The sequence below is a fragment of the Schistocerca serialis genome, chromosome 1 (assembly GCF_023864345.2).
Source record: "Schistocerca serialis cubense isolate TAMUIC-IGC-003099 chromosome 1, iqSchSeri2.2, whole genome shotgun sequence".
Lineage (NCBI taxonomy): Eukaryota > Metazoa > Arthropoda > Insecta > Orthoptera > Acrididae > Schistocerca > Schistocerca serialis.
The window spans coordinates 327571342-327598978 of record NC_064638.1 but is presented as its reverse complement, the minus strand read 5'-3'; the positions used below and the strand labels follow the sequence as shown (position 1 = coordinate 327598978).

At 44.2% G+C, this 27637-nt stretch overlaps 2 protein-coding genes across 2 annotated transcripts in view; one reads left to right on the top strand and one right to left on the bottom strand.

Moving 5' to 3' along the window:
* LOC126469864 (COMM domain-containing protein 4) overlaps positions 1–27637 on the bottom strand; it is a 555575-nt gene that overhangs the window by 306032 nt on the left and 221906 nt on the right. The gene's annotated exons all lie outside the window — the stretch shown is intronic.
* LOC126469855 (uncharacterized) overlaps positions 21471–27637 on the top strand; it is a 102709-nt gene continuing 96542 nt past the window's right edge. Inside the window, exon 1 of the mRNA XM_050097165.1 lies at positions 21471–21544. The gene's annotated coding sequence lies outside the window, so the exon portion shown is untranslated. The remainder of the gene's footprint in view (positions 21545–27637) is intronic.

The window sequence follows — 27637 nt, the reverse complement described above, 5'->3', positions numbered from 1 at the left end:
CTACAACAGATCGACGTCAGAGATATAGGTCTATAGTTTTGCGCATCTGCTAGACGACCCCTCTTGAAGACTGGGACTACCTGTGCTCTTTTCCAATCATTTGGAACCTTCCGTTCCTCTAGAGACCTGCGGTACACGGCCGTTAGAAGGGGGGACAGGGAGAATAAGAACTCTTCAGAAAATTTGATTCTTTATTGCCTATTAGCTAATAAATTTCTCTTTTACATAAAATTAAATATAGGAAACAAAACAAGTAAAGACAAGAGACAAGCAAGACAGTACACATTTCTTCAATCCTTAGCTCCCAGCATCACTTCCTCTCTTATCTTGTTCCAGCTTTACACAGCGTGCTTTCCTTTCTGTGAAAGAACCTATTACCTCATCAAAGTTGGTCTCAATAGCTAGGACTGCGAGGCCAGACAGGCGTTCCTGACTCATGATTGAACGCAGATAGCTTTTAATTATTTGTATTTTGCTGAAGTTTCGCTCACAGGTTGCAGCTGTCGTCGGTAATGTGCAGTATATCCTTAAAGCTGTACTAATATCAGGAAAAGGCCCTTGCAAATCATGCTTGCACAGATTTTGTAACAGGTCAAAAGCAGTTGATTTTTCATTAATTTGGATCACAAACTTTTTGAATATGGCGAGTTCCAGGCAAAAATCAACTGCATCCAAGTATTTCGAATATTTTCGTGCACTTAAAAATACGGGCCGCTGAGGAAGGCGAAATTTTATGTGGACTATCTGCATTCTCTACCCTTTTTTCAATTTGTGTTAAAATTTTGTCAAATACTAGTTTAATACATTTGAAAAACATCTTAGTCAGGTCTAGTGTTCTTGATTCGACCTCGCAGATTTCGCCATGTTGCCTTGTCTTTGTGGAAGTTCGTTTGCTTTTGAGGGCAGGCTCGATTTCAAAATTTTCTGAAACAGGTGTAGCTTTTTCGATCCACTGCTCTATTGGTTCCTCTCTCGCCCCTTGCAAGGTCTTAACAAGGCCTTGTATTAGCACCACAGAGCGCGAAATGATAATGTCCTCTTTCTGTATTTCGACGTTCACTCTATCAATCTCTCGAAAGATACCAGCCCAAATTTTAAATTCAGGATAAATTTAAAATCCATCACTGCATGTAGTAGGTGATCAATACTTAGATTCTGCGCCAAGAGAGGATTCTTTAATTTCTTCCAGAGCTTTGACAAGTTCGGTTAATTATTTCGTAGAGCTGTAACAGCTAGGTATTTAGCCGACCACCTTCTTTGGTTACTTCCTTTTAAGTTGGTTTTTTGTACACCTCTGCATTATTTTCCACCGCGAGGTGGATCCAACGTAAAAGCAATAAAGTTTATCTACAACCCCAAATAAACTAACTGCTTCCGAACATGATGACGCAGAATGCACGCCCACAAGAATAAAGAGTGTGCTAGACGTGGTATAAACTCTGCGAACTCATTCATTTCCATAATTATGGACTGGACTCTTACGTATGCCGGCCATGTTAGATCCATCATCGTAAGATTGAGTACGACATTTTTGCACATCCAGACCATGAGCTTCTAGTTTTTCTAGTATTCTCAGTGTGACATATTCTCCAGTCTTTCCGTCTACGTCTATAAAACCAATAAAGCTTTCCTTTATTTCACATCCAGTTTCTGTTATTTTTATACAGCGAGTCGTTTGACTCATTTGTTCTGTGTGAGATACATCTGGAGCGCAGTCAAACACGACGGTCTCCTTGATATAACTGATAACAGTATTTCCAAGTTTGCTTGCCATTATATCGATGATTTCATTTTGCATTGTCTTCGATAATTAGGATTCCTGTTTTTCTTTTTTTTTTTTACGTGATCTACGTGGTACTTGAGAGTAGGATTATATTTGGTGAGCAGAAATATCAAATTAAGAAAATTTCGTTGACTATGTTGCGGATAACTTTCAGTGAGATCACTCGGTGTTTCTTTAGAACCTCTATAAGCAAGACAATTTGTGGGAAGATACATGATAGCAGAATATGGCACCCTTTTCTTTCTCAGAGTGAATTAATCTCTCAATCTCGCGATCGATGCCCTGACACGATTTTATTTGCTGCAGACGGATTTTCCATTTTATAAAACATTCTTTACGTGTTTGCGATGTTTCATGCTCAGATAATCTTTCTGAAGCTTTTTTGCGGTTAATGAGGCCTACCAACACAAGGCTGATGTAGAAGAGCTGCCGTATATCATGCAGGCTGTATAGTAAATTGCCTTTTTTGCTTTCGAATAAACAAGCCAAGATCTTTTAATATTTTCCTGATTTGCCATTATTTCGAACCACATATGATATGTCAAATGCCTACCATTGCATTCAGTGGACCTGAACCGTATGTTATCTAGATGTTTATCTTCTAGTAATACAGCTTGTTTGCTGAGCAATGACCTTCGTTGATCTGTAATTGTTTCGTGGTCCGGCCATGGTCCATCGGACCTATAACTTCGTCTATGCTACCCGTCTGCAACAAGGCAGCAGATGCTAGCTCAAAGTCATATTCCTGCTAAGATAATACCAACGATGAAGATTGTTTACCTTCATCAGAGACTTGAACCTTCGCCTGTTCGGTCGAATTATCTTTAATGTCCAAATTAGAAGAATTGTTCGAAATACTTGAAAACATAGTATCAGAATTATCAGTGGAGCTTAATAATGCGCTTGCTTCGTGAAGCCATCTCGTCATCTTAGTAGCCGATTTATTTATTTCTTCAGCTTTATCTTTAGTTCTCTTTCTGTTCTGAGCCCCAGAAAACTTCTTTCATGGTACGCTCATCATTTGCTCTTTACTGCCTAAAAATAGAAATAAGTGTATTTTAACATTGACGTATCGTTCTTACATACAAAATCATTATTATATTTGTGAGTTTGTGTATATATGTCTTTGATATTGATATGAACAGGCGCTTTTTGTTGTAGACTATTTAGGGCCAGTTGCACAATCTTGTGATAAATTCAGGGGCAGCAGTCGGTGGAATGGCTAACCACGGTATGACTGGGGGCGCGCACTGCACGACGTCATTTTATTCTCCAGTTAATTATCCCTGGAATAGCATATCCATCAAATTAGATTGACTACAACAGTAGCGCACGCTCCGTAGTTTCGAGTATGTCATTCGTAACTCATTGCAACAGCAATTGGTGACCCACAGAAAGTACATTTGCTGAATTATTGATTACTACACTCCTGGAAATGGAAAAAAGAACACATTGACACCGGTGTGTCAGACCCACCATACTTGCTCCGGACACTGCGAGAGGGCTGTACAAGCAATGATCACACGCACGGCACAGCGGACACACCAGGAACCGCGGTGTTGGCCGTCGAATGGCGCTAGCTGCGCAGCATTTGTGCACCGCCGCCGTCAGTGTCAGCCAGTTTCCCGTGGCATACGGAGCTCCATCGCAGTCTTTAACACTGGTAGCATGCCGCGACAGCGTGGACGTGAACCGTATGTGCAGTTGACGGACTTTGAGCGAGGGCGTATAGTGGGCATGCGGGAGGCCGGGTGGACGTACCGCCGAATTGCTCAACACGTGGGGCGTGAGGTCTCCACAGTACATCGATGTTGTCGCCAGTGGTCGGCGGAAGGTGCACGTGCCCGTCGACCTGGGACCGGACCGCAGCGACGCACGGATGCACGCCAAGACCGTAGGATCCTACGCAGTGCCGTAGGGGACCGCACCGCCACTTCCCAGCAAATTAGGGACACTGTTGCTCCTGGGGTATCGGCGAGGTCCATTCGCAACCGTCTCCATGAAGCTGGGCTACGGTCCCGCACACCGTTAGGCCGTCTTCCGCTCACGCCCCAACATCGTGCAGCCCGCCTCCAGTGGTGCCGCGACAGGCGTGAATGGAGCGACGAATGGAGACGTGTCGTCTTCAGCGATGAGAGTCGCTTCTGCCTTGGTGCCAATGATGGTCGTATGCGTGTTTGGCGCCGTGCAGGTGAGCGCCACAATCAGGACTGCATACGACCGAGGCACACAGGGCCAACACCCGGCATCATGGTGTGGGGAGCGATCTCCTACACTGGCCGTACACCACTGGTGATCGTCGAGGGGACACTGAATAGTGCACGGTACATCCAAACCGTCATCGAACCCATCGTTCTACCATTCCTAGACCGGCAAGGGAACTTGCTGTTCCAACAGGACAATGCACGTCCGCATGTATCCCGTGCCACCCAACGTGCTCTAGAAGGTGTAAGTCAACTACCCTGGCCAGCAAGATCTCCGCATCTGTCCCCCATTGAGCATGTTTGGGACTGGATGAAGCGTCGTCTCACGCGGTCTGCACGTCCAGCACGAACGCTGGTCCAACTGAGGCGCCAGGTGGAAATGGCATGGCAAGCCGTTCCACAGGACTACATCCAGCATCTCTACGATCGTCTCCATGGGAGAATAGCAGCCTGCATTGCTGCGAAATGTGAATATACACTGTACTAGTGCCGACATTGTGCATGCTCTGTTGCCTGTGTCTATGTGCCTGTGGTTCTGTCAGTGTGATCATGTGATGTATCTGACCCCAGGAATGTGTCAATAAAGTTTCCCCTTCCTGGGACAATGAATTCACGGTGTTCTTATTTCAATTTCCAGGAGTGTATTTGTGCATCTACTTTTACATTTCCTGAGCATATACAAAACCAATTTCTATCATGTGATGGTTATTAACTATTATATTTGTGACTTATATAGAGAATAAGTTTGAAATGTCAATGAATGTCCCAGCATAAAGAAACAACTAAATGGGCAAGGGAAGGATGCAGGCCACTTATCACGAGTCATTTGTTACTTCACAAGAGTCCCACAATCTTTCATTGCACAGATACAAAAAAACAAACAAAATACAAACGATAATAGCTGCTTGCAATGAACATAATTAAGAAGGGGCAACTAATCTGTGACAATGTTTTGCGTCAGCAACTGATTCAAAATGTCAACAGCAGCTCAAATTCCAGCAGAAAGTTAGATAAAATAGTTAAGGAAAGGCATTCAGGCAGTTACTCCAAAATTTCTCCAGTTACTCCAACTAATGACAAATTACACTCCTGGAAATGGAAAAAAGAACACATTGACACCGGTGTGTCAGACCCACCATACTTGCTCCGGACACTGCGAGAGGGCTGTACAAGCAATGATCACACGCACGGCACAGCGGTCACACCAGGAACCGCGGTGTTGGCCGTCGAATGGCGCTAGCTGCGCAGCATTTGTGCACCGCCGCCGTCAGTGTCAGCCAGTTTGCCGTGGCATACGGAGCTCCATCGCAGTCTGTAACACTGGTAGCATGCCGCGACAGCGTGGACGTGAACCGTATGTGCAGTTGACGGACTTTCAGCGAGGGCGTATAGTGGGCATGCGGGAGGCCGGGTGGACGTACCGCCGAATTGCTCAACGCGTGGGGCGTGAGGTCTCCACAGTACATCGATGTTGTCGCCAGTGGTCGGCGGAAGGTGCACGTGCCCGTCGACCTGGGACCGGACCGCAGCGACGCACGGATGCACGCCAAGACCGTAGGATCCTACGCAGTGCCGTAGGGGACCGCACCGCCACTTCCCAGCAAATTAGGGACACTGTTGCTCCTGGGGTATCGGCGAGGACCATTCGCAACCGTCTCCATGAAGCTGGGCTATGGTCCCGCACACCGTTAGGCCGTCTTCCGCTCACGCCCCAACATCGTGCAGCCCGCCTCCAGTGGTGTCGCGACAGGCGTGAATGGAGGGACGAATGGAGACGTGTCGTCTTCAGCGATGAGAGTCGCTTCTGCCTTGGTGCCAATGATGGTCGTATGCGTGTTTGGCGCCGTGCAGGTGAGCACCACAATCAGGACTGCATACGACCGAGGCACACAGGGCCAACACCCGGCATCATGGTGTGGGGAGCGATCTCCTACACTGGCCGTACACCACTGGTGATCGTCGAGGGGACACTGAATAGTGCACGGTACATCCAAACCGTCATCGAACCCATCGTTCTACCATTCCTAGACCGGAAAGGGAACTTGCTGTTCCAACAGGACAATGCACGTCCGCGTGTATCCCGTGCCACCCAACGTGCTCTAGAAGGTGTAAGTCAACTACCCTGGCCAGCAAGATCTCCGGATCTGTCCCCCATTGAGCATGTTTGCGACTGGATGAAGCGTCGTCTCACGCGGTCTGCACGTCCAGCACGAATGCTGGTCCAACTGAGGCGCCAGGTGGAAATGGCATGGCAAGCCGTTCCACAGGACTACATCCAGCATCTCTACGATCTTCTCCATGGGAGAATAGCAGCCTGCATTGCTGCGAAAGGTGGATATACACTGTACTAGTGCCGAGATTGTGCATGCTCTGTTGCCTGTGTCTATGTGCCTGTGGTTCTGTCAGTGTGATCATGTGATGTATCTGACCCCAGGAATGTGTCAATAAAGTTTCCCCTTCCTGGGACAATGAATTCACGGTGTTCTTATTTCAATTTCCAGGAGTGTATTTAGTTTAAACCAATAAAATGTAACAATTTAGGAATGACTAACAAGCAAGCAGTAAAATCAAAAATAACTCAAACGTGCACTTAGCGATGGACAAACAATGACAGCAATGAAGCTAAAGATTAGATTTCCAACAATTGGCTCGTCAAAGGGGGTGCTTGACATTAATGAATATAAATTAAAAGACATGTACTAACATGAAATTTCACACGTCTGGTATCTGACGGGCTGAGGCCCGTAAAGTACTAATATTTTATGCAACGAGCACAGGAACAATTCTCAACGCAAATATCCAATATTTGATCAATCAGGGAAGCCCCATGGGCATAATCCAGATACTGACGTGGAAAAATAATAAAATACCGTTTATAAAATAGGGCATTACACCAATATTAAAACTATTACGTTAAAACCAAACTTCAACCAGGGAAAAAAATGGAAGGGGCAGGTACGGCCGGCCATGTCTGAGTTAGATGATTTAGAATAAAGGGAGCTTCACGTAAAATTAACGCCCGATTGCTACGAGGTAGGAACTCAACTTCTTAGAGGTGTCGTAGCAATGCAGGAGGCTGTGACGTCTCAGAGGCTACGGCGAGACGGGAAGCGGCGCTCCGCCCGCGTGCCTATACAAAACCGACGCGTACAGGCTACGCCCCATGAAACGGTGGGTGACAAGTAACACCCAGGGCAGCGCCTCCATATGCTACGCACAGCTCAGAAAGCCGGGAGCAAACAAACAAACGTACGGTTCACGCATAATAATCACAGAACATATGAAAATGCTCAGACTAAGACAAGAAACCCAATGTGAGCGTGACCCCACGCCCCAAGCAAGCCTTACGTATTACAACGAGAATATTAAAATAAGAATTACTAGTGGATTAACCGGTTAATCTTACAATAAAAAGTAACAACGAGTTAACGTAATAACTAAGAAATCACAGGACTACTCAAACACACTAACTTAAGTGACTTAAACGGTAACAGGCAAATCTTGAGAGCTAACACTCAAACAACTACAACAGTAAATAAATTTTTTTTGAAAGGGGAAAAATCTTAACGGAGTTAGAGAATTTAATTACCCAAATGAGCCAAGATTCACTGGGCCGCCAGCGTTTGCTTACCACGGCCTTAGGCAATTTTATAGCCGTTACGTCAACCAGGGAAGCAACGACTTCCAACACAAATAAGACTCAATTTCGACCTCAGTAGTCACTAATACACATGGCGGTCTCGAACACATGACACAAATTCAGGCCCGAATGACAAGATAAGCAGACACTGAATAAGTTGTAACACATCAAATACTGCATTCAGATAATTTCAAATAAAGCCACAAGAAGTACCTGAGTCAGAGTGACGGAGAACTAGAGGCAATCCAGGAGAGCGGGGTCAGGGGAGCACATATATCAATCAAGTAACGAGTACCTTGTCCCCAAAGGGCACAACAGACGGCACCCGAAAATGAACAGCACTCCAACACACACATCAGCTACTATGTCTCCTTAATAAGGGGTAAACCGGCCGCGTAGACATTTGGCCAAAATACTGTCGACCAGCACAACTCTGCCGCCCCACCGACCTCTTAGACAATCGTGCGTCCGTAAGCTCCGCGAACAGCCCACCGTACGTCACGTGTGCCTCTTGTCTCTTCTCCCATGTGGTCAACAACCCGATCCAAAAAACTACAACCAAAGAGTCCTCTAAAAGGCGACCGAAGCGCCATCCAGCGACTAGACAGAGACGGATCGCGCCAGCAGGCAAAGATGTAAGAACATAGAACGAGCCAACACGGCTCAAAGATTACCAACAGCTTCAGTGAACAATCATAATTCTTTTTATGTTGCTGAGGTAGAAGTGCACATACGCACAAAACCAAACTTGATGCTATCGTTACAGTTTGAAGAACAGTAACAATTACATACATAATCTTGGTTTGTGCAATCATCTCGAGTTGCTCTATGTACTGTGGGAGGGAAGAGAAAGTAACAGGAGACATAATACTTTCACTGTGTGTGTATTTTTTTTTTTTAACAATGTTGAATGTAGTCAATTACAGTCATTGGAAAAGGAATGGACAAGGTACAGGGACACAGTACTACAAGTGGCTAAAGAATGTCTTGGAACAGTAGTGTGAAAAGTAGGATGAAGCAAACAGCTTGGTGGAATGACACAGTCAAGGCAGCCTGTAAAAGGAAAAAGAAGGCGTATCAAAAATGGCTACATACTAGAACTCAGGTAGACAGAGAAAGTTATGTTGAAGAAAGAAACAAAGCCAAACAGATAATTGCAGCATCCAAGAAGAAATCTTGGGAAGACTTTGGAAACAGGTTGGAGACTTTGGGTCAAGCTGCTGGAAAACCATTCTGGAGTGTAATTAGCAGTCTTCGAAAGGGAGGTAAGAAGGAAATGACAAGTATTTTGGACAGGTCAGGAAAACTGCTTGTGAATCCTGTGGATGCCTTGGGCAGATGGAGGGAATATTTTGAAGAGTTGCTCAATGTAGGTGAAAATACGATCAGTAATGTTTCAGATTTCGAGGTAGAATGGGATAGGAATGATGATGGAAATAGGATCACATTTGAGGAAGTGGAGAAAATGGTCAATAGATTGCAGTGCAATAAAGCAGCTGGGGTGGATGAAATTAAGTCGGAACTCATCAAATACAGTGGAATGTCAGGTCTTAAATGGCTACACAGGATAATTGAAATGGCCTGGGAGTCGGGACAGGTTCCATCAGACTGGACAAAAGCAGTAATCACACCAATCTTTAAAAATGGAAACAGAAAAGATTGTAACAATTACAGAGGTATCTCTTTAATCAGCGTTGTGGGTAAAATCTTCTCAGGTATTGGTGAAAGGAAAGTGCGAGTATTAGTTGAGGACCAATTGGATGAAAATCAGTGTGGGTTTAGGCCTCTTAGAGGTTGTCAGGACCAGATCTTTAGCTTACGGCAAATAATGGAGAAGTGTTATGAATGGAACAGGGAATTGTATCTATGCTTTATAGATCTAGAAAAGGCATATGACCGGGTTCCTAGGAGGAAGTTATTGTCTGTTCTACGTGATTATGGAATAGGAGGCAAACTTTTGCAAGTAATTAAAGGTCTTTACATGGATAGTCAGGCAGCAGTTAGAGTAGACGGTAAATTGAGTTCATGGTTCAGAGTAGTTTCAGGGGTAAGACAAGGCTGCAACCTGTATCCACTCTTGTTCATATTATATATGGATCATATGTTGAAAACAATAGACTGGCTGGGTGAGATTAAGATGTGTGAACACAAAATAAGCAGTCTTGCATATGCGGATGACTTAGTTGTGATGGCAGATTCGATTGAAAGTTTGCAAAGTAATATTGCAGAGCTAGATCAGAAATGTAAGGACTATGGTATGAAGATTAGCATCTCCAAAACGAAAGTAATGTCAGTGGGAAAGAGATATAAACAGATTGAGTGCCAAATAGGAGGAACAAAGTTAGAACAGGTGGACAGTTTCAAGTACTTAGGGTGCATATTCTCACAGGATGGCAACACAGTGAAAGAACTGGAGGCGAGGTGTAGCAAAGCTAATGCAGTGAGTGCTCAGCTACGATCTACTCTCTTCTGCAAGAAGGAAGTCAGTACCAAGACTAAGTTATCTGTGCACCGTTCAATCTTTCGACCAACTTTGTTGTATGGGAGCGAAAGCTGGGTGGATTCGGGGTACCTTATCAATAAGGTTGAGGTAACGGATATGAAAGTAGCTAGGATGATTGCAGGTACTAGTAGATGGGAACAATGGCAGGAGGGCGTCCACAATGAGGAAATCAAAGAAAAACTGGGAGTGAACTCTATAGATGTAGCAGTCAGGGCGAACAGGCTTAGATGGTGGGGTCATGTTACATGCATGGGAGAAGCAAGGTTACCCAAGAGACTCATGGGTTCAGCAGTAGAGGGTAGGAGGAGTAGGGGCAGACCAAGGAGAAGGTATCTGGATTCGGTTAAGAATGATTTTGAAGTAATAGGCTTAGCCTCAGAAGAGGCATCAATGTTAGCACGGAATAGGGGATCATGGAGGAATTTTATAAAGGGGACTATGCTCCAGACTGAACGCTGAAAGGCATAATCAGTCTTAAATGATGATGATGATGATGATGATGATTTGAACAATCCTCTCCTTAAAACAATCAATTTTATTTTTATTTTCAGAGTAAAAATACCTATTCTCAGATGTGAAAGAACTAGTACAACTGCAGATGGAGCTGATTCAAAAATAACGATGAGAACCAGAGAATGGAGGAAGAACTGTATCAGTTAAAAATGGCATTATGTTCATAGGATTTATAAAAGGCTGTATCTTGTGCATTTGTACATTGTCACACATATCCTTTTACTAACCCTACTGGCTGTCTAGTTATCACTATCAGTGAAGTCTCCAATGGAAAGAAAGAAATCACCAGAGGCAAAGTATTTTAGCGTCAAAAACAGCTGATTAATTGTTACTTCTGACAGAAAGGAAAGAATTACACGTGACGATTCTGGGCATTAGATGTAAACTATCGTTAAGTGACATTTCACTAATTTTACAGGAGAGCACATAGAAGCTGCTGCGGCTCGGACTCTGCTAGCTGAAAAGTAGGTCAAATACACAATTATTAACAGCCGTGTCTTTTATATCCTTTCCCACTAGCCTCTATGTACACTTTGTCTTTATTATAATCATTTGCCATTGATTACTGCTGGGTTCTGCTTGCACAACGGTACAATCATGTTGCTGAATATATACAGACGATAGTTTACCACTAACAAGGTACGACTTGAACAAGCCGCACACGATAAAAACCTCAAAACGTCATTAGTTTAGTTCTGACGTTCAGAATTTGGGTGATAGTTCAAAAGAAATTTAAAAACACTGGTTGCCAGTCACTCCCTCTACATGTTACGATTATGTGTATTCAATAACTAAAGATTCCTGTTAGCTCAATGCCAAGTATCAATGCTCTTATAGCAAAAAAACTTTTATTTTATGATATATGCGGATGTTCTTATTTGGATAGTACTAATAATTAAGAAACACATCTGTATTCCATTTCTGAAGAACTCTCACCTTCCATATTTTTTTCTTTTTTTCGAATAAAAGGAAAGAGAAACTTAGCTTACGGAAATACAAATACTTTACATGTTTATGGGAACAATGGTTAATGGGAGATGATTCTGATGTTCTGAAGCATTAATCGTCCTTTGGGAAAATTAACTTGGGGAGTAGAAGGGGCATTTTCTGACACATAAAAGACAAAATAGCTTACTAAGTCAACAACTGTGGCTCTAGTATTTTCACTAAAAGACAGTAAGTTGTTCTGGCACTGCTGTAATGTTTACAAATGGATCATTCACAATGGAAGATAGCGTGGAACAATATTTTTTTTACAGTTGACGTAATGTGCCTGCGTGAAGTCGGGACACTAGTGCTCTGTTAAAAGTTTTGCTACATGAAAAATCAAAATTTCGTTGTCTAAAACCAAAAAAGCTGTTAATACGAATTGTACCCAAGACTGGCGTGGTTTCTCAATTTGATTACGTCTGTTTTGTCAATGTCTGCTAAATAACGAAATAGGTCTTTGTAGTATTGCAGCAATCCAACACACGGCAAATAAGCGAGACTGTTTTGGCACAAATGGTCACTTTTATGTACCTTATCTACATAAATAACACGACAGAATATAATATACGAAGTAACATTATTAAACGCCTGTTAGGGCTACAATAAGCAGAAAGGTTTACGTTAGGAAATAATTTCACATTTCATTCATACGCTCCAGTTTCTCAAGCAAGAGATAGAATAGTAGTACGAAATTCTTATATGGATTTGAAATCGTCATGTTCTTCCATATAATTTTTGTAATGTGCCGTTTCTACACCTTCCTCGTTCTAACAAGCAATCTTGTCAACAATTCTGTAGCTATTCCTTCCATTGTCGAGACTTATTCTCCGGTTAACTTCACTAACTCTGCTAGAATGACTGGTTTAGTTATCCCCTGTTTACTCTCGGGTTAGGCGTTATTACATCTTCGTACAATGCGTTTTCCGCGCTATTCCGAGAACAGTACTTAAGCGGTTCCTAACCGGGGACTGTACAACTTGCCCTTAGTGGAGTAGCGTTCTGGCAAAAACTTTCTGTCAACATTTCATTTCCTTGGATACACCGAGAAGATTATCTGTTATCTTTCTTACCTATTATTACTGTTAGTTGTTTGTTTCCATTCTGGTAGCTTGAATCTATGGATTTCGCGAATAATTATAACAGCGCTGATCATTCGCAGACCCAATCAGTCGTATTTTAAACAGCGATTGACATTCACCCGTTCGGGTTTATTGAGCTCAGATTGCATAGACCTGTCCCCTTTTGTCAGCGGGAAAGTTTTTTATCTCTAGATGCAGCGGGGATTCCCCCGGCAGAGATATCACGGACACTGTATACGCATTCAAAAATCAACTCATTATTCGTACAGAAATCATCTTAGAATGCGTTCAAAAATGTTCAAAAACCAACTTGGATGCGTTTCAAAATCATATGAATAATCGATAGACCAACGTGCGCTGGATACTAGGCGCTTTATGAAACAAGGTTCTTTTCTTCAAGGAAATGTATTTGGCGCCCTCTGAAATTGCCACCCGGAGCAGATACCCCGATTTGTTCCCTTCCTCAACCCCTCCCTAGATCCGGGCCTGCACAGCAGATTTCGTGAGGGATGGATAGATAGAGGTGAACCAGTTCCTTAGTCTCCATGCTCTTCGACCTAAACCCACTAGACTATTATTTGTGGGAGCATTTGAAAGCTCCTGTGTACGAAACTCCGGAACAGGATGTACATTCTTCGTGCCCGTATTGTAGAAAGCTGTGAAACAATACGCAACTCTGCAGAGATACACCACGGCATCAAGGATTCAGTGCAACGGCGGGTTGATGCATGTATCCTTGCCAACGGAGGGAAGTTTGAACGTTTCATTTAGGACTGTGTTTCATTCTATAAACAAGCAGGTATGTTGAAAATTTCATGTTTAAAAATATTTTACGTAATGCTGGTACGTCCTGTTTCTGTGTGTTTCCCATGATTAATGTGATTAGTGAAGAGAAGTAGAAAATAATCTCTAGCAGGAATATAAGCGTTTCCGGACCCATGTCCATACAACATATTTTTTTCCTCTACGTGTCAGGAATGCTTCCTGAAAGTTAGACCATAACTTCTTCTTAGACACTACACGAACAGGTTTTAGCAGCTGTAGATTTGTGTATCGTTGGCCTTGCAGAATTGCACTTCAGGGATCGAATCTGCTTACAACCGAAACGTCGGAGAAAGTTTGTGGAGGTGAAACAGGGCTAATTTGTAAGGTAGCGAATCCGAGAACTTTTCTCCTTGCTCTAGTACATCCAGTCATTCTTGGTTATACACCAGCCGCGTGGTGTGGCCGTGCGGTTGGAGGCGTCATGTCACGGAGTGCGCGGCTCCTCCTACTGGAGGTTCGAGTCCTCCCTCGGGCATGGGTGTGTGTGTTGCTCTTAGCATAATTTAGTTTAAGTAGTGTGTAAGTCTAGGCACCGAAGACGTCACCAGTTTGGTTTCTTAGGAATTCACACATTTGAACGTGTTGAACACCAGTAAACGATAAAGCTATCGTCCACCCGGAGGTCAGTTTGAACACCTTACCGGTTTAATGTTTCCTATTTGAAATGGTGTGTCCTGTCTCCCTCCGTTCTTTGAACTGACTTACGTAGCCAATTATAGAGGTATATTCCAAACCACGGAACAACTCGACATTTTCACATTAAAAAATAATTGCTAGAGCGGAAAGAAGTGATACGAGATAGCTGTATCAATTAATGAGCAGCCGCTTAACAACAGTGGTGGGCGACAGTCGGATTGGTATCCCACTGCAGGCCGGGACGCTTCGAGACACATCTTAGACGTGGAATATCATTGACTGGAGCAGAACTGCCTTCATTCATAAGTCCCGCTTTGATATAAGCGAAGCTCTGGGAACACCGTGGACAGCGGTGAGATACCAACCCGGCAGTCGCCCGCCCCACAGCCCGACCAATTGGAGTGATGGTCTGCGGGTGTCATTTCTTTTCATAGCAGGCCTTGCTTAGATGTCACCTGCGATCCTTACACTACTTCGGTACGTCGACGACATTCTACTCCCCGTTTTGTAGTCCTTCATGGCAGTCCATCCTGGCATTACATTTCAGCCCGCCCGCACACGGCGAGAGAATCTACTGCTTGTCTTCGCGCTTGCCAAACCCTACCTTGGCTAGCAAGATCGCCCCATCTCTCCCCCAATTGAGAACGATTGGAGCTTTGCGGGCAGGGCCCTCCAACCAGCTCGGGCTTTTGACTATCTAATGAGCCAGTTGGGCAGAATTTGGCACAATATCCCTTAGGAGGACATCCAACAGTTCTATCAATCAATGCCAAGCCGAATAACTGCTTGCATAAGGGCCAGAGATCGATCAGCGCGTTAATGACGTGCCCATTCTGTGAAGCTCTTTATCTTGAATAAATAGTCTATTTTTCTGAAATTGTGATCATTTGTTTGTCTGTGCATGTACATCTACCGATTTCCATCCCATTCGGATAATTCCTTCGTAGGGCGTCATTCTTTTGTCTTAGAGTGTAATTGCTGCTATGGCTAATAAGTGCGACTGTTCTTTTAATGACGCTAAGAGTCATTGCTAGTTAACTAATATTGTACAATATGAACAGTTAGTGAGAGAAGGAGGAGGGAAGTTCCAGACTCCATTCAGTACGATGAACCAGACTTCCGAATAAAATGCAGCCACATGTTGAGTTTAATTTCATCGCACAACGTTAGTAAGATTTTCCTCGGATGCCTGCACTACCGCAACGCGCATGCGTGCAGAGCGATCAGAGCAGCAGAGTTAGTGTCATGAGGCACAAACTGAAAAAGATGATCTTTGCACCGAATGGGTCCGAGAGGTCCCTGCAAAAGTTAAAAATGGTTCAGATGGTTCTAAGCACTATGGGACTTAACGTCAGAGGTCATCAGTCCCCTAGACTTAGAACTACTTAAACCTAACTAACCTAAGGACATCACACAAATTCATGCCCGAGGCAGGATTCGTACCTGCGACCGTAGCAGCAGCGCGGTTCCGGACTGAAGCGCCTAGAACCGCTCAGCCACATGCGGCCGGCTGCAAAAGTTATCAGTGATGATCAGATGAGTATGATAACCCAAAGAAACTTTCTTATTCTCCGAGCACCACCTTTCAACGACAGTACATTAGCAGACAAGAATTATAGACAACATAGCCATCTAACAATTTTTTCTGTTAACGATTCAATCCAGATGTCTATCCATTAGGCTCATGAAAAGACATGAGCCAGTGGCTTTAAAATTAAAACTGACCCAAGAAACGACAGAGCGAGCTCGAGACACGCCGACCCAACACCCCAATCACTTTTGCTGAAAACCCGGAAATGGAAGCCTCAAAAGAAGAGCAAAGGAACGCAGAGCGTTTTCTGACAGCGAAAGGAGTGCGGGGAACGGAAATTCATCGAAGAATGGCGCAAGTGTACGCAGAGCACTGAATGTCCGTTGTGATTCCGACGCTTAATCGGACCCCTGGGGCAATAGTTGCCTCCATAGCTCGCCGGGTTTCAATAGCGAGGGCATCCATCCGCTGGACAATGGTATTGGTTACGTGGTGTGGCGTTTCAGATCGTGCGTCATCGGCCAATGACATCCGTCCTTCTTTGAATGGCGTGTGTTACGTCTTGTGCCATCCTACGACGAATTTTCATTTCTCGCACTCCTTCCACTCTCAGGAAACGCACTACATACGTTTGCTCTTGTTCTGAAACTTCCATAACTTTGTTAGGAGGACCTGTATGCCCATATGACACCACTCCAATGGTCGACGTCGGAGCCAACGTCTTGCTGCACCAATAACCGTCCCATGATTCACATACAGCTTTGCGCGGAGTGCATCCTTCCAAACAGATGGAAGTCGGAAGGTGCGACATCCGGGCTATAGTGTGGATGAGGAAGAACAGTGCAATGAAGTTTTGTGAGCTCCTCTCGGCTCCGCAGACTTGTATGAGGCCTTGAGTCGTTGTGGAGAAGGAGAAGTTCGTTTATATTTTTGTGGCGACGAGCAAGCTGAAGCCGTTTCTTCAATTTCCTGAGGGTAGCACAATATACTTCAGTCGATGGCTGCACCATGAGAGAAGACAGCAAACAGAATAACGCTTTAGAGCCCCAGGAGACAGTCGCCATGACTTTACCGCCTGAGGGTGTGGCTTTGAACTACACTACACTCATGCTCATAAATTAAGGATAATGCTGATACATGGTGAAACAACGCTCTGGTGGGCGGTTTGCTTGTATAATTACATCGGGGTATGACCATGCGGTGCATTTGACCTGCGGTCGTCGCACGGTGGCGCTGCCAGTAATCCACATACGCAGAGGTGTCTTGGTGCGTGTCAGAGTATGGCGCAGCGAGTAAGTGTTCAGACGTTTTCAGACTTGCTAATGGCGATAGTGTGTTGAAAATGGCTCAAAGAACACATATTGATGACGTTATGAGGGATAGAATACTAGGGCGACTGTAGGCTGGTCAAACACACCATGCCGTAGCACGGGCCCTTCGTGTGCCACAAAGTGTGATCTCAGGATTATGGCAAGGTTTCCTGCAGACAGGAAACGTGTCCAGGCGCTACAGTACGGGAAGTCCACAGTGTACAATACCACAAGAAGACCGATATCTCACCATCACTGCCCGCAGACGGCCACAGAGTAATGCTGGCAGCCTTGCTCGGGACTTTACTGCAGCCACTGGAACAGCTGTCTCCAGACACACAGCCTACAGAGAAATGAACAGACATGGTTCATTCGCCCGGAGACCTGCAAGGTGCATTCCACTGACCCCTGGTCACAGGAGAGCCCATAAAATCCGGTGTCACGAACACAGTACATGGTCATTGGAACAGTGGTCCCAGGTTATGTTCACGGACGAGTCCAGGTATAGTCTGAACAGTGATTCTCGCCGGGTTTCCATTTGGCGTGAACCAGGAACCAGATACCAACCCCTTAATGTCCTTGAAATGGACCTATATGGACGTCATGGTTTGATGGTGTGGGGTGGGATTATGATTGGTACACGTACACCCCTGCATGTCTTTGACATAGGAACTGTAACAGGTCAGATGTATCGGGACGTCAATTTGCACCAGTCCGCCTTTTCAGGGGTGCAGTGGGTCCCACCTTCCTCCTGATGGATGATAACGAACGGCCCCATCGAGCTGCCATCGTGGAGGAGTACCTTGAAACAGAAGGAATCAGGCGAATGGAGTGGCCTGCCTGTTCTGCAGACGTAAACCCCATCGAGCACGTCTGGAATACTCTCGGTCGACGTATCGCTGCACGTCTTCAAACCCCTAGGACACTTCAGGAGCTCCGACAGGCACTGGTGCAAGAATGGGAGGCTATACCCCAGTAGCTGCTCGACCACTTGATCCAGAGTATGCCAACTCGTTGTGCGGTCTGTTTACGTGTGCATGATGATAATATCCCATATTGATGTTGGGGCACATGAGCAGGAAACTGACGTTCTGTAGAACATGTGTTTCGGGACGGTTTTCTCAACTTATCACCAATACCATGGACTTATAGATCTGTGTCGTGTGTGTTCCCCATGTGCCTATGCAATTAGCGCCAGTTTTATGTAGTACCACGTTGTGTGGCACCACATTCCGCAATCATCCTTAATTTAGGAGCATGAGTTTACTTCTTTGGCCGAGAGGTGGTGTGGCACCACTTCGTGGATTGCCATTTCTTTCCGGTTTGAGCTGATGAACCCAAGTTTCATCGTCTGTGACGATGTTCGGCAAAAAACCGGCACGATCAGCCTTGTAACGCGAAAGCAACCATGCAGAGATGGGTCCTTCGTTGCTCTTTATGGTCTTCTGTTAGGCGGCGAGCGACCTAGCGGGTGCACACCTGTTAGTACTCTACCTGGTGGACGAGAGTGTCAGTGCTACCAGCAGAGATGTCCAGTTGAGCAGCGAGGTATTTGTGGTCCGTCATTCACCTCGAATGGGATTGTCCGCGTGTTCCAGCATTGCAGGAGTCACATTTGCGTGTTGCCAGCCGGTACGCGGAAGATCGAACAGGTTTGCGCGACCTTGTTGCGATGATGACAGACGTCTCGCCCAATGACTCACCGTGCTTTTGTTCTCTGTCAGGTCTCCGTAGATATTCTGCAAGCGCCTATGAATTGCAGAGATGGTCCGGTTTTCTGCACAAGAAAGTAACTGACAGGCCTCAGCTTGGGACGCAATTCCATTAGAGACGCAATTTTGAAGGCTACGTATAGTGTCGCCACCCATCGGAACTTCATGGAACTACAGGGCCTGAAACAGGAGTATTCTAAGATGTCCCACGATAAATTTCTCATTTTTCCAACCGAAACTGACCGAGAAAAAAATTTGTTGCATTACTTATTGAACGTCTCTCGTATTTCTTTCCCCCGTTACCTCTCTCTCCCTCGTCCCCTCTTTCTTCGCTTCCTCATTTTTTCGACAGTTTCTATTCGTAAATCGAGTCTATCTGTAAACTATTCACTTGTATTTTTGCTTTGGCCACGATACTGTCAATACTGGAAACGCTTGAAAACATATCCGCTCTGTGAACAATAAAGTACACGTTGTAACTCGTGAGTAATAAATATGCCACCGCCTTTTGTACTATTGTACACGCCTAACCTGCTTTTACACAGTTATAAAAGGTTTTTCTTTCTCTCATCCCCATATTTGCAGAAGTATACTACACCAACGAAAGCAACTGCATAATCAAGAATGAGTTGTGTGACATAAATTAAAGTTGGCAGGCGAAATCCTACATCTGAAAGATGATGTCTTTTCAAATTTGTCGCCAGTCACATAAGAGTGGCACTCGTAGCGCCACTATGAGTATGCAAATCAGGTTCGTTTTAAATACACCCTGTAACGGTCGTGAGTGCTAGTTACCTTAGAGACTGGAGTTGGTGAGCAGATGTTAGTCAAGAATGTCTTTAAGGCGACAAAGACGCCTTTATCAACATCTCACTGAGTTTGGGCGAGGTCGTATAATAGGGCTACGAGAAGCTGTGTGTTCCTTCTCCGGTACTGCAGAAAGACTTGGCAGGAATATAGCCACTGTATGTGACTCCTATCAGCAGTAGACACGAGAATGCACGGACTCAAGAAGACCGGGCTGCAGAAGCCACGAGGCACTACCGAGAGGGAAGACCATTGTGTTCGGCGTATTGGTCTAGCGCATCGTACTGCATCTGCAGCAGCAGTTTGGGCAGTTGTTGACAACACAGTGGCGCAACGAACTGTCACAACTTAGTTAGTTCCGAGGCAGACGCCCTATAACCTGCATTCCACTGACTCCAAACCACCACCGTTTGCGACTTCACTTGTGTCAAGCGAGAGCTCATTGAGGGCAGGGTGGACGTCTGTTCTGTTTCCTGATGAAAGTTGGTTGAAAAAAAAAGTTCAAATATGTGTGAAATCTTATGAGACTTAACTGCTAAGGTCATCAGTCCCTAAGCTTGCACACTACTCAACCTAAATTATCCTAAGGACAACATACACACCCATGCCCGAGGGAGGACTCGAACCTCCGCCGGGACCAGCCGCACAGTCCATGACTGCAGCGCCCCAGACCGCACGGCGATGAAAGTTGGTTCCGCCTCGTTGGCCGCGTGTTAATCAGAAGGAGGTCAGTTAAGAACTTGCACCCAACCTGTCTGCGCGACAGAAACACTGGACCTACACCTGGAATTATGGTCTGGGGTGCGACTTCGTATGATAGCATGAATACTCTCGTGATTATCCCACGCACCCTAACTGCAGAATTGTACATCAGTTGGTGATTCGACTGATCGTGCTACCATTAACGAACTGCATGCCCATGTACCGCTGTTGCGACCCAGTATGCTCTGCACAGTGTCGACATGTTGCATTGACCTGCTCCATCACCAGACCTCTCTCAAATCGAGCATACATGAAACATCATCGGACGACAACTTCAGCGTCATCCACAAACAGCATTAATCGTCCCTGTATCGACTGACCAAGTGCAACAAGCATAGAACTCTATCACATTAACTGCCATGCGCCACCTGTACAACACAATGCATGCACGTTTGGATTCGACAATCTGGCGGGTACTGCGATTATTAATACAACAGAATTTTACATTTGCAATGGCTTATCTCGCGCTTACATTAACCTGTGTTTTTTCAATGTTAATCACTTAAATATCTTATCTTGATAAACGTATTCCCGAAATTTCTTACTTTACGGTACTAATTTTTTGATATAATTGGAAGAAGAAACAGCATTGGTCGTATTTTTTTGTTTTATTATCACATGTGTTCGCTCTAAGCTTGTTAATACCAGTGCCTACCAATTTTAATTGTATATTACAGCACTGAGGATGGTCACTAAGTGACCGAAAATCGATTTTGCGGATAATAAAACAAAAAATACGACCAATGCTGTTTCTTCTTCCAATTATATCCATTATCTGGTCGTGGTGCACAGAAGACTCCATGGAGTCGCCAATCAATAATTTTTTGATGTGATTTTTTTTATCAGTGTTTTATCGTCTGGAATGTCGTTACAATTAAGGGGACAAAGAACACGAAAAGTTTAGCAATAAGTTGTTTAGTATGCTGACGTCGATGTCTGTAGTCGGAGGATAGCGCGATCCGTAAGCGTTGGCGTGGGTGGTGGGTGGAGAGAAATTGTGAAGCAAGTGCAAAAATTACCAACGGCGGCGTTGATGCACGTCGTGAGTGGCGGGGGCGGCTGCGGCCCCGCCCCCTCCGGCAGGACGGGATCTCAGCCAATGGGAGCGCGGGACGTAGGAGTCGGCACGCGTGTTATAACAGCGCGGGGCGCGCCGCGGCGGCCACCACAGTCGGCGGCGGCAGCAGGCGGGCGCAGCGCGGTACGGCTCAGCACACGGCGGCTGCCACTGCGACTGACACTCCAACAGGTACGGCAACTGCAGCCGGTAGCCGCTAGCTACAGTAGTAGTCCCCTGGTCCGCTGCAGGCTGTCCGGATGGCAAAGATACCGCCAGGGGTACAAAAGGCAACCTACCGCTTTGCTCCGCGGGTAGCGTTGCTATCTCGATTGGACTCGTACATAGGTGTAGCTACCAAATGTCTCATTACTGTGTGTATCCTCTCCAAACTGTGTTCCTCTGTACTTCATGGATTATACTTAAAACAGGCTGCGTTCTTCAGAAGTTGTCTGCCTGTCTGGTCTTCCTACGCCTGTTCTACAAGCCACATTACAAATTAATTTCTTCTGCTTTTTATAATATTTTCGCGACGCGACCACATGAGTATATCACAATGACGTAACCAGTTTTTGCCAGCCAGACGTCATTTTCAGTCTCTCAACAAATAAAAAGAGGAGACGAAGAAACATTACAAACTCTATAAAATCTGCTGTATAACTATGTAATGATAAAAAGGTATTAAATTACACCTAAAGACACACGTTGCAAACTGTTTCCCTTCAGTTGTCAACGATACTAAAGGCAACAGTAGTTAAACGTCGAGGTTTTGCAAGCGGTGTAAAACTCTCTCTTCCGTGTGTTCACGGTATGAAGATGACCACTGGCTGGTCGAAATTGGTTAGGGCATTGTGGAACGCTCGCTCACGTACCTGTGTAGTAAAAAGTACATATAAAAATAAAATAACGTAATCAATCAATCGTTTACTCTCCAAGCACAATTTGTCATTTTCCAAATTTTATAACTTGTTTCTAATTTTTGGAACTTATCTCTCGTTTATTTCTGTCGATTATTTCAGAAAATCTCACGTCAATCTCCTCTTACGCTTCCTACACCCATTTTATGTGCCTGTTTATATGCTATATGTGTACTTCCTACACATCTTCCACCGGTCAGTTTATATGCTATCGATTGTGTCCTGTTCATCCTCTGTGTATACGATTAGAATATAATTCATGATCTGCATTGTATAAGTTTCAAGTTAGATATAGAATACAAATAGAAAGTAAAGGACTCGCTTGTGATAAAAAATATCCTATGTGTGACGATTGTATCTTAATGATGGCAGAGCATTCACTACAGATGTGCTGGCTATACGGCCTACTAGCCAAATGTCAATAATATATAAAGAGATCTGTTAAAGCTAATATCCAGTAGTGAAGGTACGTTAAACAGATGGTGAGAAGTGTACTTCTTTTATTCTATACTATAGTTTTGAACTTCCAGCTTTTAAGAAGATCTAACGACAAATTTTTTTGTATTCATAGGCAATATACAGGGCTGTACAGAAGAGAAAAGTCGTTAAACCCTTCACTCATTATTTTGTTACCGCTTTTTCAGCCTAACTTCGCCTTTCGAAATATCAGCCTAACTTGTTCTTTCGAAATAAAGTCTTATTACTCTAATCGAAGAAATATGTCACCCTATGTCACCCTTATAGACAGTCTTATTACAGTAATAGAAGACGTATATAATACTTATATACAATCATTATAGATTTGTCCCTTGTATTTTACCATATGTACCGAAAAGGTGTTCATATTATCCGAAATAATTTTTTTCTACTACGAGAAACCATAAGTCCAAACAAATATGAATCAACAGAAGTACTTCATTAGCTTTTATGGGGAAAGCACGAAATATTTTTTTTTTATCGAATGAGAGTGTATCTCATATAGCAGACAGAGCGCCCTAATCCTTGACACCATTTATATTTGATTTACTGATTCCCTATAAGCAGAACTGCAAAACCACTGTGAAAATCCGATGGAAATGTACTTCAGTAAATATTAGTTCCTTAATTTTTATCTGTTACAAGCTGGTGTGGACACTTTTAGTAACATACAGTCTTTGTGCTATTATGTAACTCTTTTATGCCAAAAGTAATGCAGCTGCTTGCGTAAAACAATAATTTTTACTTTCTTTGCTATGTAGAAAACTAATTAAATTTTTTGTCAGAATAGTCTTAATTACGTATGGTACCTTTCATCCCTACTAAAGGCACGTTCCACTATGCGAAAGAAGATATTAACGATCTCGTCTGTGGTTACATTATTTGAAAGATCCTTAATTCTCTACAGTCACAACATCACTGATACGCTCTCATCATCGTTCGCAACATTAGTCACGCACTTAGTAATTGGTTCCTTATCTTTTATATTACACTCTGTATCTATGAATGTTACACAAAATAATGGCATGTTTAAAACGCAGACTAACGGTCGAGGCGAAATTAAAAACCACGATCTCCACTGTAAAGAACGTTAATCAAGAACACAAAGGCAGGTACGATTAAGTCTTAAACGAAGCAAACTATGCCACACCACCTTTCATATTTGCCAAATACTTCATTACTAGATTTACAAGCTAGCATAAAGACTGCCTCTGTGGCCTAGTGGTTAGTATCTCTGATCACATCGTGGAAGCCGCGAGTTCGATTACTGGTGACCATTTCCGATCAGTGAGGTCCGCTCAGCATTACGAGGTTACATGAAAAAAGTAACAAGTGTGGATTGACGTCATACCACAATGATTTGTAGAACTCATTCATTCACACATTGTGTTCCGTAAATCTCATTATGAAGGAGAGCTATTAGTGATGAGAAACAAGTCAAGTTATACAATAACAGATAGGAAAAGCTACTGTAGGCTACTTCTGTAAAGTACAGTAACAACAAATTATGAGTACTGGTAATTTACTCACACTGATAATTGCGAGAATTACTTCTAGATCACTGGTACGTGTATATGGATATTAAGGGAGTAACAACTATTATGAAAGAAATGGTCACTGCTCCTTCTCTAAGAACATTCAGCTGGTGTCTTTATCTCATTCTTTAAACTAAGTATTCATTTAACTTTGCAGAACACTGCCAACTGTTCACGTAGTGGCACGCTCAAGATCTTTTTAATAAGAACTTCAGAGTTAAGCGAAATTTACATTCGTTAATAGAAGTATTCTGCCGGTCGCAGTGGCCGAGCGGTTCTAGGCGCTTCAGTCTGGAACCGCTACAGTCGCAGGTTCGAATCCTGCCTCGGGCATTCATGTGTGTGATGTGTTTACGTTGGTTAGGTTTAAGTAGTTTTAAATTCTAGGGGACAGATGACCTCAGATGTTAAGTCCCATAGTGCTCAGAGCCATTTGAACCATTTGAACCAATAGACGTATTCTTTTGCTTTGTTTTTGAATATCTGGGGATTTTTCGATTTCCTGCCTGATGTTTACCGGCATGTACGCTGAGAGACACACGATATTAAATATTTTATGACAGTACCATCGTGGTGCGACAACTTGTGATACTATTTTCCTTCTTTCAAAAAAAGAACGTGATCTTTCACATCTAGTTTGCATCCCAATGCTCAAATTGCTCGTTAGCACAATCCTCTGTTCTAAGTTTCTGAATCTCTACGCGTAGAGAGTACAGCAATGCGCAAAGCGATGAATGGTGCCATACCTGTGAAGCGACTTCTCCCCCGCCTCGGGCTCGTCTTACTGACTGGACGAGTGCACTGCGGGTCCGCCTACCGCGCGGGGGCACGCAGACGCCGTACACTTGGTAAAGCGACACGCTATGAGTCTGCTCGCTCACTCTTTCCTAACGCTTGTTTTTCTGTACGTTTACAGTAGTCTAATCCTACGCCAGTAGCATACAAACCGGTCATGTTGATCAGTGCTCCGCAATCCTTACATTTTCATTTACAATGAGACCGAGAATAAAGAAGTTGGTACGGAAGGGCAAGACAGACTGGGAGAAATGAGTATACACTACTTCCATGTGAGCAGGCAGATAGCGGCATCGGATGCTAAGAACGAAACTGACAGAAAGACAGCATTATATCTTAGAAAATTTTAAAGTATAGGCCAACAACTAACAAAATGGTTCAAATAGCTCTGAGCACTATGGGACTTAACTTCTAAGGTCATCAGTCCCCTAGAACTTAGAACTACTTAAACCTAACTAACCTAAGGACATCACACACGTCTATGTCCGAGGCAGGACTCGAAACTGCGACCGTAGCGGTAGCGCGGTTCCAGACTGTAGCGCCTAGAACCGCTCGACCACCCCGGCCGGGAACTGATAAATAAAACAGAAATTTTCCCGTTTGTATTTGTTGTAGTTGCCATCCTCCACTTCGTATTTTTATTTCTACCGACGTTACAGCGTCGTCATTTTGTGCCTGACGTCTGCTGCAGCAATACGCAGGCTGTAAAAGGATGTTCTAGCGGCAAGTTCTCCAGAAATAGTAAGCACAAGTATTTCGACATGGTCTCCACAAATTTTAATTGCCAGTTTCGGTTTAGATAGTGATCTGTTTACGCATTACACTATTTAGTAACATGTCTATGTAACGAAAAACATAGCCACCTACAGGTCTATACACTCAAAGATGTACGGTTCTACAAACTGCACTGACTCGTGTTGATGCGAATGTCACAGTACGCTCAAATAAAGCCTGCCCGTGTCGCGTAGTACGCTAACGTGCGAGTCTGGGAGGTAAGGCAGACCTAGACAGAATTCGTGCGGCGGATTAACGTCCGTGGGTTGGTACACCGGCGAGCCTGATTGCCATTTTTAGAAATTTTCCCACACTGAGTTAGGCAAATGCTGGGCTGTTCCCCATATTGCGCCTCAGAGAAATTCCACCATACACAGAACAAAGTTCACATGATTCACAGACAGCTGGCGGACGCTTCTTTCTTCCCTTAGGTTACCTTGAGGACTGTGGCATCAAGTAGGGCATCCGGCCAAGTACATAAAATTTGCCAAATCCTGATAAACCGAAATCCGTACTATACATGATAAACATAAGGTTCAAAATGGTTCAAATGGTTCTGAGCACTATGGGACTTAACATCTGTGGTCATCAGTCCCCTAGAACTTAGAACTAGTTAAACCTAACTAACCTAAGGACATCACACACATCCATGCCCGAGGCAGGCAGGATTCGAACCTGCGACCGTAGCAGTCGCGCGGTTCCGGACTGAGCGCCTGAACCGCTAGACCACCGCTGCCGGCGATAAACATAAGGAAAAAGAGCAAAATAGAATATTATGTTTAAACCAAATCTCTATTAGCTTCACATAAATCCGCGCAGACTATTAAAAATAAATCATGAAATGAAACATCAAGAGAATCCGAAACTCGCGGAATTTATTCTTAAATAGATGTTGACGTCGTGATTATTTCTCTTGTTTCGTTACCGTCGTTTACATCAATATTTATGAAAGAAGTGAAAGTAATCGATTTGTAACATAGGTTACAATAGTTTGGTAACATTATGTCGTCGACAGAGGCTGGTAAAATTACACTATCAAACATAATTTGTTTATTCCGTACCACCGAAATACAATGGAACGAGAGGAAGGAAATAGGAGAGTTGAACGTCCTGGCGACAACGAGGTCAGAGTCGGAGCACAAGCTCGAATTACAAAATGATGGGGAAGAAAATCCGCCGCGCCCTTTTCAAAAGAACATTCTCGGCCGTTGCCTGGAGCGGTTTAGGGAAATCACGAAAGACTAAAAACTAGATGGCCAGACGGTGGTTTGAACCGTCAACCTCCTGAACGCGAATCGAGCGTGTTAACCATCGCGCCACCTCGCTCGGTGAAATACAAGAAGGCAAACGAAATTGTGAAAGTAGTCGAGAAACTCTAAGCGCCTGCCAACAGTTTCTGTTTACAGGACAAGACCTTTGCATACTTGGTGAGCACCTACCGCCAAGTCTTCGCAACAGCAACTAGGTGTCTTATCGGTCTGCCAAGTGGGAGCGACAAGATTGGGATCCCCGTCTAGTAATCTACTTTTTGGTTGTCTGTGGTTTTCTCCAAAGGAGAATACCAGTACGGTTTATTAGAATAGAGTATGGGCTATTTCATCCCTAAATGTTGAACATTTTGACCCAGTGCTCCGTCTCTAACGGCTTACGATAGGAAAACAGCACACCGCGCGGAATGGCCGCGCGGTCTGCGGCGCCATGTCGCGGATTGTGCGGCCCCTCCCACCGGAGGTTCGAGTCGTCCTTCGGGCATGGGTGTGTGAGTTGTTCTTAGTATAAGTTAGTTT